Source organism: Carlito syrichta, unplaced genomic scaffold (genome assembly GCF_000164805.1).
Source record: "Carlito syrichta isolate Samal-C Ts95f unplaced genomic scaffold, Tarsius_syrichta-2.0.1 Scaffold247193, whole genome shotgun sequence".
In the NCBI taxonomy this organism is placed as follows: domain Eukaryota; kingdom Metazoa; phylum Chordata; class Mammalia; order Primates; family Tarsiidae; genus Carlito; species Carlito syrichta.
The window spans coordinates 28626-40605 of record NW_007191289.1 but is presented as its reverse complement, the minus strand read 5'-3'; the positions used below and the strand labels follow the sequence as shown (position 1 = coordinate 40605).

Here is an 11980-nt window from a genome sequence, read left to right as displayed (position 1 = left end):
GATAATACTCCCTATTTCACAGGGCTGCTAAGAAATACAGTATATACAAAAGGTTTACCCACATAGGGGGGTATATAACTCTACTCACTTTCTGCTCGTACAGCTAAAACAGACTTCCTAAAGAGCCGATGTTTCCCCTCCAATCACACTGCATTGCTTGAGGGTGGGCTCCTCTGAATCCTGAAGTGCCATCTCTTACTGTGATCTGTACAGTTCTAAGGCACACAACAGTTATCTGGACACAATGCTGTCATACATTACCCCAATACATCGAGGTTTATGCATATGCAAAGCAGTAAAGGTACCTGGAAAGCAGGAATGATAATACGGTACCAATTATTCCCTCACCACAAATAATTTCTCTGCCTAGGTCTCCAGCTCTAACTTCAGTCCTGAGCTCCCTTTTCCATCCCTCTTGCCTGCCAGTCAAGTATCTTCCATCTGGACGTCCTGCAGAGACTTCAACCACAGCATTCAAAATCAAATACATTTTTCCTACCAAATAGGCCCCTGTTATTTTTTCCAGCATTTTCCTAGGCACTCCAGTAAGAAACTTAGGAAGTCAGCTTGACCTCCCTCTGTCTCCCTCAATACACTGTTCTTAGTCACTAAGTCCTAGAAATCTATTTCTACAACAGTTCTCAAATTCATTTCCTCCTTTCAGTTTTTAATACTTTACCTTAGGCTAGAATTAATTATCATCTGGACTTCTAGTTTTGCTCATTTTTCTAATTTATTCATTTCTGTGTAATTTAATATCCTAAAGCAGACATTTGATTATTGTACTCCACTGTTTAAAAAGAGTCGATGGCTCCCTTATTGCCTTTCCTATCTTATCTCACTATTCTACTTTGTCCTCCAGACAAATCAGATTACTCATCATTCTATACACTTGCCATAGACTATTTTTGAACCCCATCTGTTTAAGTGTTTAATAAATGCTGAATAAAGGAATGATTTCTGAGAGTTACTACTCTATTTCAATAAATGGAAAAAGTATTCACTAAAATCCGAAGTCCAGACTTTTCTACTACTACTTGTGAATTTGGTCATGTAACTGAATCTCTCTACATCTCAGTTTTCTCATGTACAAAAGTAGACAGCTATGCTGATAAAAACATATATCACACCGGCTGACAATTTGAAGAAATTACAAATACTATAAAATTGCAGGTAGCCGGGCTTGGTGGCTCAGCCTGTACTCTCGCACCTTTGGGAGGCTGAGGTGAGTGGATTGCCTGAGCCCGCGGGTTCGAGACCCGCCTGGGCAGCGAGACCTCATCTCTACAATAAATTAAAAAATCAGCTGGGCGTGGTAGCGCGTGCCTGTAATTCCAGCTACTCAGAAGCCTGAGGCGGAAGGATCACAGGAGCCCAGCAGGTCGAGGCTGCGGTGGCCGGGAGCAGCCACTGCACTCCAGTCTGGGCGACAGAGTGAGACTCCAACTCAAAAAAAAAAAAAAAAAAATTGCAATAAAACTATAAGGTATTACTATCATTAGTACAATAATAGTTCCTTCAACTTTGTTTCTATTTTAGCAAAACCACTCTAGGAACTACAATAAAAATATTCATTGAGAAAACATAAAAACAAACAAACAAAATCCTGACAGTCACATTTAATCAAATCAGTCAGGAATTAAATGTTTTGTTTTGGATTAAAGAAAAACATTTTCTTAAAAAGAAACTAATTATTGACGACTTAGGGGAGGCAGTATCCTCATAAAAATCCTCACAAAAATCTATCTATATACTTCCTCTTTAAAATAACGCAGTCTCGGTCTAGGGTTCTATACCACCATAGGATGACTATAGTTAACAATAGTTTCACATAGCTAGAAGAAGGTTATTCAATGTTCCCAACACAAAGAAAAATAATAAATGTTTGAGATGATGGATATGCTAATTACCCTGATTTGATCACTATACATTATGTATAGCAAAACATCACCATGTACCTCATAAATATGTACAATTATTATTATTATTATTTTTTTGAGTTGGAGTCTCACTCTGTCACCCAGACTGGAGTGCAGTGGCCGGGAGCGGGCTCCGGCAATCCTTCCGCCTCAGCCTTCCAAGTAGCTGGAACTACAGGCACACGCTATCATGCCTGACTCATTTTGATTTTTTTATTGTAGAGATAAGGTCTCACCAAGTTGCCCAGGTGGGTCTCAAACCCGCGGGCTCAGGCAATTCACTCACCTCAGCCTCCCAAAGGCGCAGGATTATATGTCAATTAAAATAATGCAGTCACATAATATATTCTCTTATTTTTGAAGACACAGTAACCATTTCTGTAAATATATGACTGAAAGAAAATACATTAAAAATCAACTCTACTTATTTAATGGTGGGGTTAACAGTCATTTAAAAATTTTTTTTCATTACAGCTTCCTATATTTTCTGAATTTCTCAATTTCTATATACTATTTTTATAAAGGGGGAAGACCAAAATAAAGTTGTTGGTAAGGCTAACAAAAAAATCTGGTCACAAGATGTCTTCCCAGAGCCATATTAATTTGGGGGAAAAAAATGCTGAGTTGAAGTTGCTTACTCGTAGGGCTTTGTTCTTTTTGTTCTTATGCCATCAGAACAAGATTCCTTCAAGCAGTCTTTGGTACTCAATCTAATTCGAAATGGACCCTCATAGCCCAAGTTCAAAATTATTACAGAACCAGAGTATAATTTATAGATTTGCCAATGTTTAACCATTTTGTTTCCAGTTAAATATTTTCAGATCTGCAAACATGTCAACTTCTACATGGTTCAATCTAATACAATTAAAATAACTTTTAAAAAAGCCAAAATAACAACTGAAAATAAATGACTGGGAAAAAAAGCAGAAAAAGAAAGAAACATGATAAAAAAAAAAAGTATGAAGACTGTTCAAATTATATTTATTCTCTCCCAACTTATATAAAAGTTTAAATACTATAAGAAGATAAAGGATCAATCTCAGTTCTTTGGATTCATAATGTTTACCTCTGGACATTATCACTTATTACTTGGTAAAAATGAGCTTTAAACATTGATTAACATGTTATTTTCATATAGCTGACACGGATTTACTTAAATAACTGTCATTCCAAAAACAATTTGAGGTACTTTGCCTCATCTTTTATTCTTCCCTCTCTCTCAACTCCCACACCAATTAAGTGTCAAAGATTCTACCAATGAAATTTTCTAAAATAGCATCTCTTTCTCTATCCCTCTGCCACTAACCCAATCCAAGTCACAACTATCTCGCCTAAATTATTAAAGGTTTTGCTGCAATTATTCTTACTCCATTCTAACCTAAGCAACCACACTTATCTTTTTTTTTTTTAGTTTTCCAATTTCTAAAAGTAATAATGATAATACAAATAATAAAATAACTAAGTCATTATTTATACTTAGTATGGACTATGAATTGTACTATCTTCACACATTCTAAGTTAATTCTAACAAATCTCCAAATAAGGTACTATTTATTATTTCATTTTATAGATAAGGAAGCCAAAGTCTAGAGATATTACATTTTCAATTCCAATGGTTAGAATTAAAATCCTAGTTCTACGAGGATTTGAATCAAGGCAATCTGTTTTTAGATGGACACTCTAAACCACTTTGCCTACTACCTTCCAACCATGAACATATAACTTGCCTGCTTAAAATCTTCAGTGACTTCCTATTGCCCCAAATCTCAAATATGCCTTATGAGGCTTTCAAAGATCTGGCCCCTACCCACCTCTCCAGTCTTATTTCTACTCACACTCTAAAAAAATTGCCAAGCTTTTTCCAACTCTTGTTTACATGATGTTCCCTCTGACTCTTAACACCACACCTGCCACGCAGTAGCCTACATCATTCCAACTATCTACCACCTGGATAATTTCTGAACAAGAGACCTTTAAGAACACTTAGATGAGACATCCTTCAAGTCATCTGCAGTATAGCAACATATGTATTCTTTCTTCTATAACTCTCATACAACTTTATTGTAATTGTTTATAATTAATTGCCTATTTCCTCGATTAGACTGTATCACTCTCCAAAACGAGTAAACAGGTTTATTTTATTTTAGGGACACATCCATGAAGCATAGCACAGGGCTGGCACAGAACAGACATTCAAAAAGTATGTTTGATTTAATAATCAACAAATGCCAGGCCGGGTGCGGTGGCTCATGCCTATAATCCCAGCACTTTGGGAGGCCAAGGTGAGAGGATTTCCTGAGCCCACAGGTTCAAGACCAGCCTGGACCACTTGGCAAGATCTCATCTCTACAATAAAAAAAAAAAAATCAGCCAAGCATGGTGGCATGTGCCTGTAGTTCCAGCTACTTGGAAGGCCAAGGTGGAAGGATCACCTGAGTTCAGCAGGTCAAGGCTGTGGTGGCTATGAGTGCGCCACTGCACTCCAGCCTGGGCGACAGAGTGAGGCTCCTACTCAATCCCCCCACCCACCAAAAAAACACAAATGCCTAAGAAAACAAAAGATAATTCTGCTTTAAAGCTGTTCAAGGAGAGGTAAAGAGGCTCCCTTCTCCTCATTCTTACTGTAGAATTCCAGTTGGGGTTGGGCCAGAAAATATCACTTCTAAATATTTCAGAAAAGTCCAAACAAGTTTGTTTTAAAAGTCTTTTATGCAAAATAATCTGTCTTTCTATATCAGTGAATAGTAGTGCTCATCAGAATTTCCTAATAACACAGAAATAAAGGTTGTTCATAGACTTGATCAGATGTCAAAGGAATGAAAGGTGGACTCTTAGGTCAACCTTACTCGGAGCTCCTGCTGGCCTTTTCCTATACACTGTTCACCAGCTAGTAAAGTAGACTTTGTGAGAGAATAGTGTTTGATGGCCAGGACGTCTTTTGGACACTTCTTCCAAAGTGGAATACACAGAAAAGGGAGTAGGAAAGGTAATACAGGGAAGCTACTCTTTCCAGTTTAGGAGTTGATGAAGCCCATATATGCATTCAACAAACCCATGGGGTCCTTTAGCTGTGGATAGTGGCTAATGCGGTCTTCCAGAATTAACACTGTGCACTGCAGCAGCATACTCCTGTACAGCTCCAAAAACTCTGAATAGGGATTTACAGGATCCAATGGCTCATAAATAAAATGAATGGAAACAATTACAGAGGCCAAAGCTCCCACCCAGGAGCTTCTAAACTTCTTCCTCTGACTGATGCACTGTAAGAGACTGTCAATAACAAGGTTCCCATCATTGTTGCGAATCTCTGCCCACATGTGCCAAAGCTCAATCTCCGAGGGCCAAGTGTATAGCCCAAATACTGGAATGAGACTTCAAAAGAATACAAAAAAGTTCATCAGCCATGTGAGGAAGGGGGACAGCACACCTTTGTCCTTGAGTAGCTTTTGGAGAAGGAGAGGATGGTAAGTTTCAGGAAAGATACCTTCATTTGACAGACAGAGACTCTTTATGGTAATTGACCCTATGGTTCTGGAGCCTCAGGTGCCACAAAAGTGCCTGCTCAAAAATGGAGTAGTGATGTGGCCTTGGTTTGTCACTAAAGCCAAAGCCTGGAAAATCAAGGGCAATCATTCGCTGGAACCTCAGGGTCAGATCTTCCCGTATCATACACCAATCATAGCTGGATGCTGGAAAACACAATTATCTCTGGAATTCCAACCACTCCCACAGCATCTTGGTAGAAGATGTGCAGTTCCTTGTAGGTAAAAAATTTGCCCGAAGATTTCCATAAGTGCAGGGCAGAGGATAGGTGGGGTACCAGGATGTGCAGGTACACAGACAGCAGGCGCATGGCTAGCACCCAACACTCCTGCTTCCTGACTTGGGTAAGACCTGGGCTATAAGACTCCATGTCTAGGGTAACTAGCTGCACCTAATTTTTTTATTTTTGTAGAGATGAGATCTCACTATGTTGCCCAGACTAGTCTCGAACTCCTAGACTCAAGCGATTCTCTTACCCAAGCCTCCGAAAGTGCTGGGATTACAGGCATGAGCCATGGCACCCAGCCTCTCCTATAATTATTAAGTTGAAGTATATGAAATTGCCTATTTGTGGATATAAAACTATCAAACAGCTATTTTACTATGATCAAACACCAGTAACTATCCAGTCTTATAATTCAGAAGACATTTAAAACTCCCTAAACAGGTATGACCCACAGAAACTCATTAGAGGGAAAATAATTTCACAGAGATGAAGTATGAAAACTTAAAATATTTTCTTGTCTGGACTCTGTGGCTCAGTCTGTAATCCCAGCACTTTGGGAGGCCAAGGCGAGTGGACTGCCAGAGCCCACAGGCTTAAGATGCCTGGGTAATTTGGCAAGACCTCGTCTTTACAATAAATCAAAAATTAACTGGGCGTGGTAGCACATGCCTGTTCCAGTTACTTGGAAGGCTGAGGTAGAAGGATTTCCAGAGTGATGGTAATAGCAGGTAAACGCTGGGGTGGCTGTGAGCATGCCAGTGCACTCCAACCAGGGCGATGGAGGGAGACTCCAACTAAACAAACAAACAAAAAGTCTTTTTCTTTTTCTTTTCTTTTTTGGGGAAAGCAAGATTTATTGAGAGGACAGAAAACCTCCCACAGCAGGAGGGGACCCGAGGGGGTTGCCCCAAGACTTAAAGTATTTTCAAAGGCCGGGCATAGTGACTCACACATCTATAATCCTAGCACTTTGGGAGGCCAAGGTGAGAGGATCAGTTGAGGCCAGGAGTTCAAGACCAGACTGGGGAACATAGTGAAACTCTGTCTCTACAAAAATAAAAAATAAAAAATGAGTCAGGTAGGGTGGTACATGCCTATAGTCCCTGCTACTTGGGAGGACGGGGCAGGAGGATTGCTTGAGTCCCGGGAGTTCAAGGCTGCAGTGACTTATGACTACAACACTGCAACTCTAGCCTATGCAATGGAGTGAAACTGTCTAAATATATGTGTGTGTGTGTGTGTGTGTGTATTCACAAATGATAATTTAAAGGGACCTACTATATCAATTACTGTATGGAAGGAGACAATGCAGTTGTAACACCCACTCACCATTTATTTTCATGTAGAACAAGACAGCAAGACTACTACTCACTTGTGAAACAATGGAATCATGGCCTATTTTGGAGGGCAGGACTCAAACACACTATCCAATTTTCTAGAATGCCAAAGCTTAAAAAGATCAACCTCATTTCAGAGAAGAGGAAGTAAAAGGTAGTAGCAGAACTGAAACTAGTATTCAGGCTTCCTAACTCTGTGACCAGCACTGTTTTTGCTATGTTGATCCCCTTTTATTGTTGGGTATTCATAGACAGGTTCTGTTTTTTTTTTTGAGTTGGAGTTTCACTCTGTCACCAAGGCTGGAGTATAGTAGCACACTCATACCCCAGCATCGGCCTGCTAGACTCCGGCGATCCTTCCACCTCAGCTTTCCAAGTAGCAGGAACTACAGGCGCATGCTACCATGCTCAACTAATTTCTTTTATTTACTGTAGAGATGAGGTCTCTCGCCAAGTTGTCCCGGCTGGTCTTGAACCCACAGGCTATGACAATCCATTCATCTTGGCCTCCCAAAGTGCTGGGATTATAGGCTGAGCCACCAAGCCCAGCCCACAGACAGGTTCTTATGATTGAATATTTTTCAATTCTTGTCTATTATCACATCTGCCAGAGAGATTTTAAGTAACAATTTGCTTAACAATGACATTATAATTGATATTAAATGATTTTTTCTAGACTAGCAAAATGTGGCTGGGCCTCGAGGGCTTCCTTGAATAATTAGAAATGTAAATATTGGTTATATGGGCTTACTACTAGTTTAGGTTCTGGTTAAAAGTCTGCAATTCATGGTAAAAGATTCTTACCACTGAAGCTGAAAACCACTAGAGAAAATAATGCAAATAAATTTCAGGAAAGACAAGGACAATTGGATGGAAAAAAAGAAAAACATCAGAATTGGCTGCTATTTCATTATTTTCTCATTATTGAAAGGATCTGCCGAAGCAGTTTTGATGTAAATTTTTGCTACTAAGCAATGAATAAGACAGTACAGAAAGAGGTCATTGTTTTGTTAAGCAGGCCATGTGTTCTTTGAGCTATAGTGGTCAATTTTCTTAATTTGGCCCTCTCCCCTACCTTAGGGAGGTAAATCTTCTCTCTAATTTACTTTCTAAATAAAACTATATTTTCCAATCTAAAAAAAAAAAAAAGTACAGAAAGAGCCACCGACAGAAAAGGTAAAAAAAAAAAAAAGTAACCAAAAGAAGCAGAGGAGGAATCTGGAGGCTAGAAACCAAAAGGTGCTTTCTTTTCCCTTCATGCTCCAACTTATTTGATTCGCAAGAATCAAATTTGATTTACTTCAACTTATTTGAGTCAAAAGATCTAAACTGCAGTAAGAATTATAGGCAACTGGGGGTAAAAGAAACCATAAGAGTCCCTGTGAATTACTTATTAGACTTCTTAGGCTTTCTTTCCCCTGAGTCTAACAAGTTCTACTTAGAGACCAGGGTTGAGGAGTTCTTAGTCAAAAACCAGAAAACAAAGACTCTAGGGGTGCTTGCTCTGTAGCAATTTATTCCATGAAGTCAAGGGTAGGCAGTTCAATATCAAGAAGTATGTCACATGCTGATAGATCATATATTTACTCCATCAACAAATTAAAGAAAATCATAGTTAGTGCTGAAAGCTATTGATAAAATTCAGCAGACATTTCTAATAAAAATTCCAACACAGAGATGTAAGAAAACCACTTAAATAAAAATTATTTACCATAAAAAGAACAACATATCATCCAAAAGACTGAAGAACTAAATCATTTTAATTAAAATCAGGAATTAGATGGGGGTGCTAGTAGTTACCACCATCATTTAACATTGTCTCAAATACTTCTATCAAAGATAAAAACAAAACAAAGAAAATTTAGTAGCCTGTGTAAACACCACAAAAGAGGGAAGATTGTTTTTACTACTGATATCATGGCATAGCTGAAAATCTCAAAAGACAACAGTATAAAATTGGGAGGATTAATCAAAATATCAAGAGGAAGAAAATGGATACAAAATTTTTTTTTTTTTTTTTGGAGTTGGGGGTCTCACTCTGTCATTACCCGGGCTGGAGTGCAGTGGCATGTTCATGGTTCACCACAGCCTCCAATTCCTGGGTTCAGGTAATTCTTCTGTCTAAGCCTCTCAAGGTGCTGGTACCACAGGCATGCGCCACCATGGTGGACTAATTTTTAGAATTTTTTATAGAAACAAGGTCTCACTATGTTGTCCAGGCTGGTCTTGAACTCCTGGGCTCAAGCAATCCTCTTGTCTCAACCTCCCAAAGTACTGGAATTATAGGCATGAGCCACCATGCCCAGCTTGGATAGAGAATTTTTAAAAATCAAATGTGTTTTCTCTATTGTAGCAACTAGTGCCTTCAAATGGAAATTAAAAAAAAAAAAATCCATTCGCTATAGCAAGAACATTCTAACTTATTTCTTAGGAATAAATATAGCAAAAGAGGCACAAGATCCATATGAAGGTGATTTGAAATTTTTGAGTAGACCCCCACCACACACACAACAGACCTGAAAAACAGAAAGACAGATCATATTCGTAGATGTAAAGATATTTGAACAATTGAGCTTATATCCTCAACTGATATGTAAATTAAATGTAATTCAAACAAGAATCCCTACATAACCTTACAAGGCAGTAGCGGTGGTGTGGTAGTAGTGATGGTGAGACTGGATAAATTATTTTAAGGTTTTTATGAAATATTAAATTTGTAGGAATAGTCAAGTAAAGTATGAAATAGGAAAAAGAGATTTGCTTTTGTAGATATCAGAACTAACTCAAAGCCTCTTTAATCAAAACAGTACTGAGATAGGAATATACAAAATACACAGAACAATCTAGAAATCAATCCTAGCATACAGAGAATTTAAAATATGACAGGGATGATAATTCTGAGTAGGAAAATGGGAGTAGCACAACTAATTATCCATCTGGAAGAAAGTAAAATTGTACTGCTATCATATGCCGTGTACAAAAATAAATTCCAGATGGATTAAAGACATAAAAATGAAAACTTACAATAAAAATCTTATAAGAAATTCTTAGAAACTACATTTACACACTCCAGAGACAGAATATACCTTAACCAAGACACAAATTTCTACATGAAAACTGAAAATGTTTCATATTGGATAAATAAATTTTAAAAAACATTTATAATGCAGATACAAAGGAGTAATATACAAAAGCCATCTAGGAGCAACCCACAGTCAGCATATTCCTAAACAGACAGAAATTGGAACCATTCCACTGAAAACTGGAACAAGACAAGGATGCCCACTCTCTCCCCTCCTGCTCAATATAGTATTGGAAGTCCAGGCTAGAGCAATCAGAAAAGAGAAGGCAATCAGGAGTATCCAAATAGGAAAAGAAGAAGTCAACTTATCTATCTCTCTTTGCAGATGACATGATTGTATACCTTGAAAACCCAAGAGAATCTATTAAAAACCTGCTTGCACTGATAAAGGACTTTGGCAAAGTCTCAGGGTATAAAATAGATGTGCAAAAGACAGTTGCTTTCTTTACACCAATAATAAACAAACAGAAACCCAAATAAAAAGCACAATCCCATTCACAATAGCCACAAAAAAAATGAAATACCTTGGCATCTTCCTAACCAGAGAAGCAAAATACCTTTACAATGAAAACTACAAAACACTGCTCAAAGAAATCAAAGATGACACAAAAAATATCCCATGTTCATGGAATGGAAAAATCAACATTGTGATGATGTACATCTTACCTAAGGCATTCTATAGATTTAACGCAATACCCATCAAATTACCAGCAACACTATTCTCAGATCTAGAAAAAAATACAGGAATTCATATGGAAACATAAACGACCAAGAATAGCCAGAACAATTCTCAGCAAAAAAAAAACAAAGCCGCTCGGATGTCTTCCTTTGAGAAGTGTTTGTTCATACAGACACATGAAGAAATGTTCAACCTCACTAATCATCAAGGAGATGCAAATCAAAACTATACTGAGATACCACCTAACTCCAGTCAGAATAACAATTATCAATAACTCAAAAAACAACAGTTGCTGGAGAGGATGTGGTGAAAAGGGAACAGTTCTACACTGTTGGTGGGAGTGTAAACTAGTGCAACCTCTGTGGAAAGCAGTGTGGCGATTCCTAAAAGCTCTAAATATCGACCTCCCATATGACCCCGCAATCCCCCTACTGGGAATATACCCTGAAGAACTCAAATCACTCTATCAAAAAGATACCTGCACACGTATGTTTATCACAGCATTGTTCACAATAGCAAGGACCTGGAACCAACCACGCTGTTCATCAAGAGTGGACTGGATTAAAAAAATGTGGTGCATATACATGATGGAATACTACACAGCCATAAAAACAACAAAATCATGAATTTCGCAGAAACCTGGATGGAACTACAGTCTATAATAATGAGTGATCTCTCAGAAAGATCTGAGTATCACATGTTCTCACTCATATACTAGACTTTGAACATCTATCATAATACTATAAGAAAAGGACTGACAATGTGGGAAACTATGGGGCAGGGTGGGAGGTAAAGGGAGGTGGGACTAACGGTAGTCAATATCTCTCTGGGGACGGGAGACACCCCTTATCAACAAGGGTGCCTGAACAATGCATATTTGTAAACCTAAACCTTAACTGTACCCCACAATTTTAAAATAAAAAATACATTTAAAATGAAAAAAAAAACCCAAAAAACAAACAAAAAAACCCAACAAAGCAGGAGGTATCACACTACCAGAACTTTACTATAAAGATACAATAATCAAAACAGCCTGGTATTGGTACAAGAACAGGCATATACACCAATGGAATAGAATTGAGATTCCAGAAGTAATATCTCAATTTCTCAACCAACTCATCTTCGACAAAGCCTCCATCACCCACCACTGGGGAGAGGAGAACCTATTCAGTAAATGGTGCTGGGAAAACTGGC

General features: G+C 38.2%; 1 pseudogene across 1 annotated transcript; it reads right to left on the bottom strand.

Moving 5' to 3' along the window:
- Positions 1–4617: 4617 nt before the first annotated feature.
- Positions 4618–5832, bottom strand: LOC110595074 (annotated as a pseudogene). Its single transcript, XR_002481592.1, has one exon. The product of XR_002481592.1 is annotated as a mesoderm-specific transcript homolog protein pseudogene (transcript).
- Between the last annotated feature and the right edge of the window lie 6148 nt (positions 5833–11980).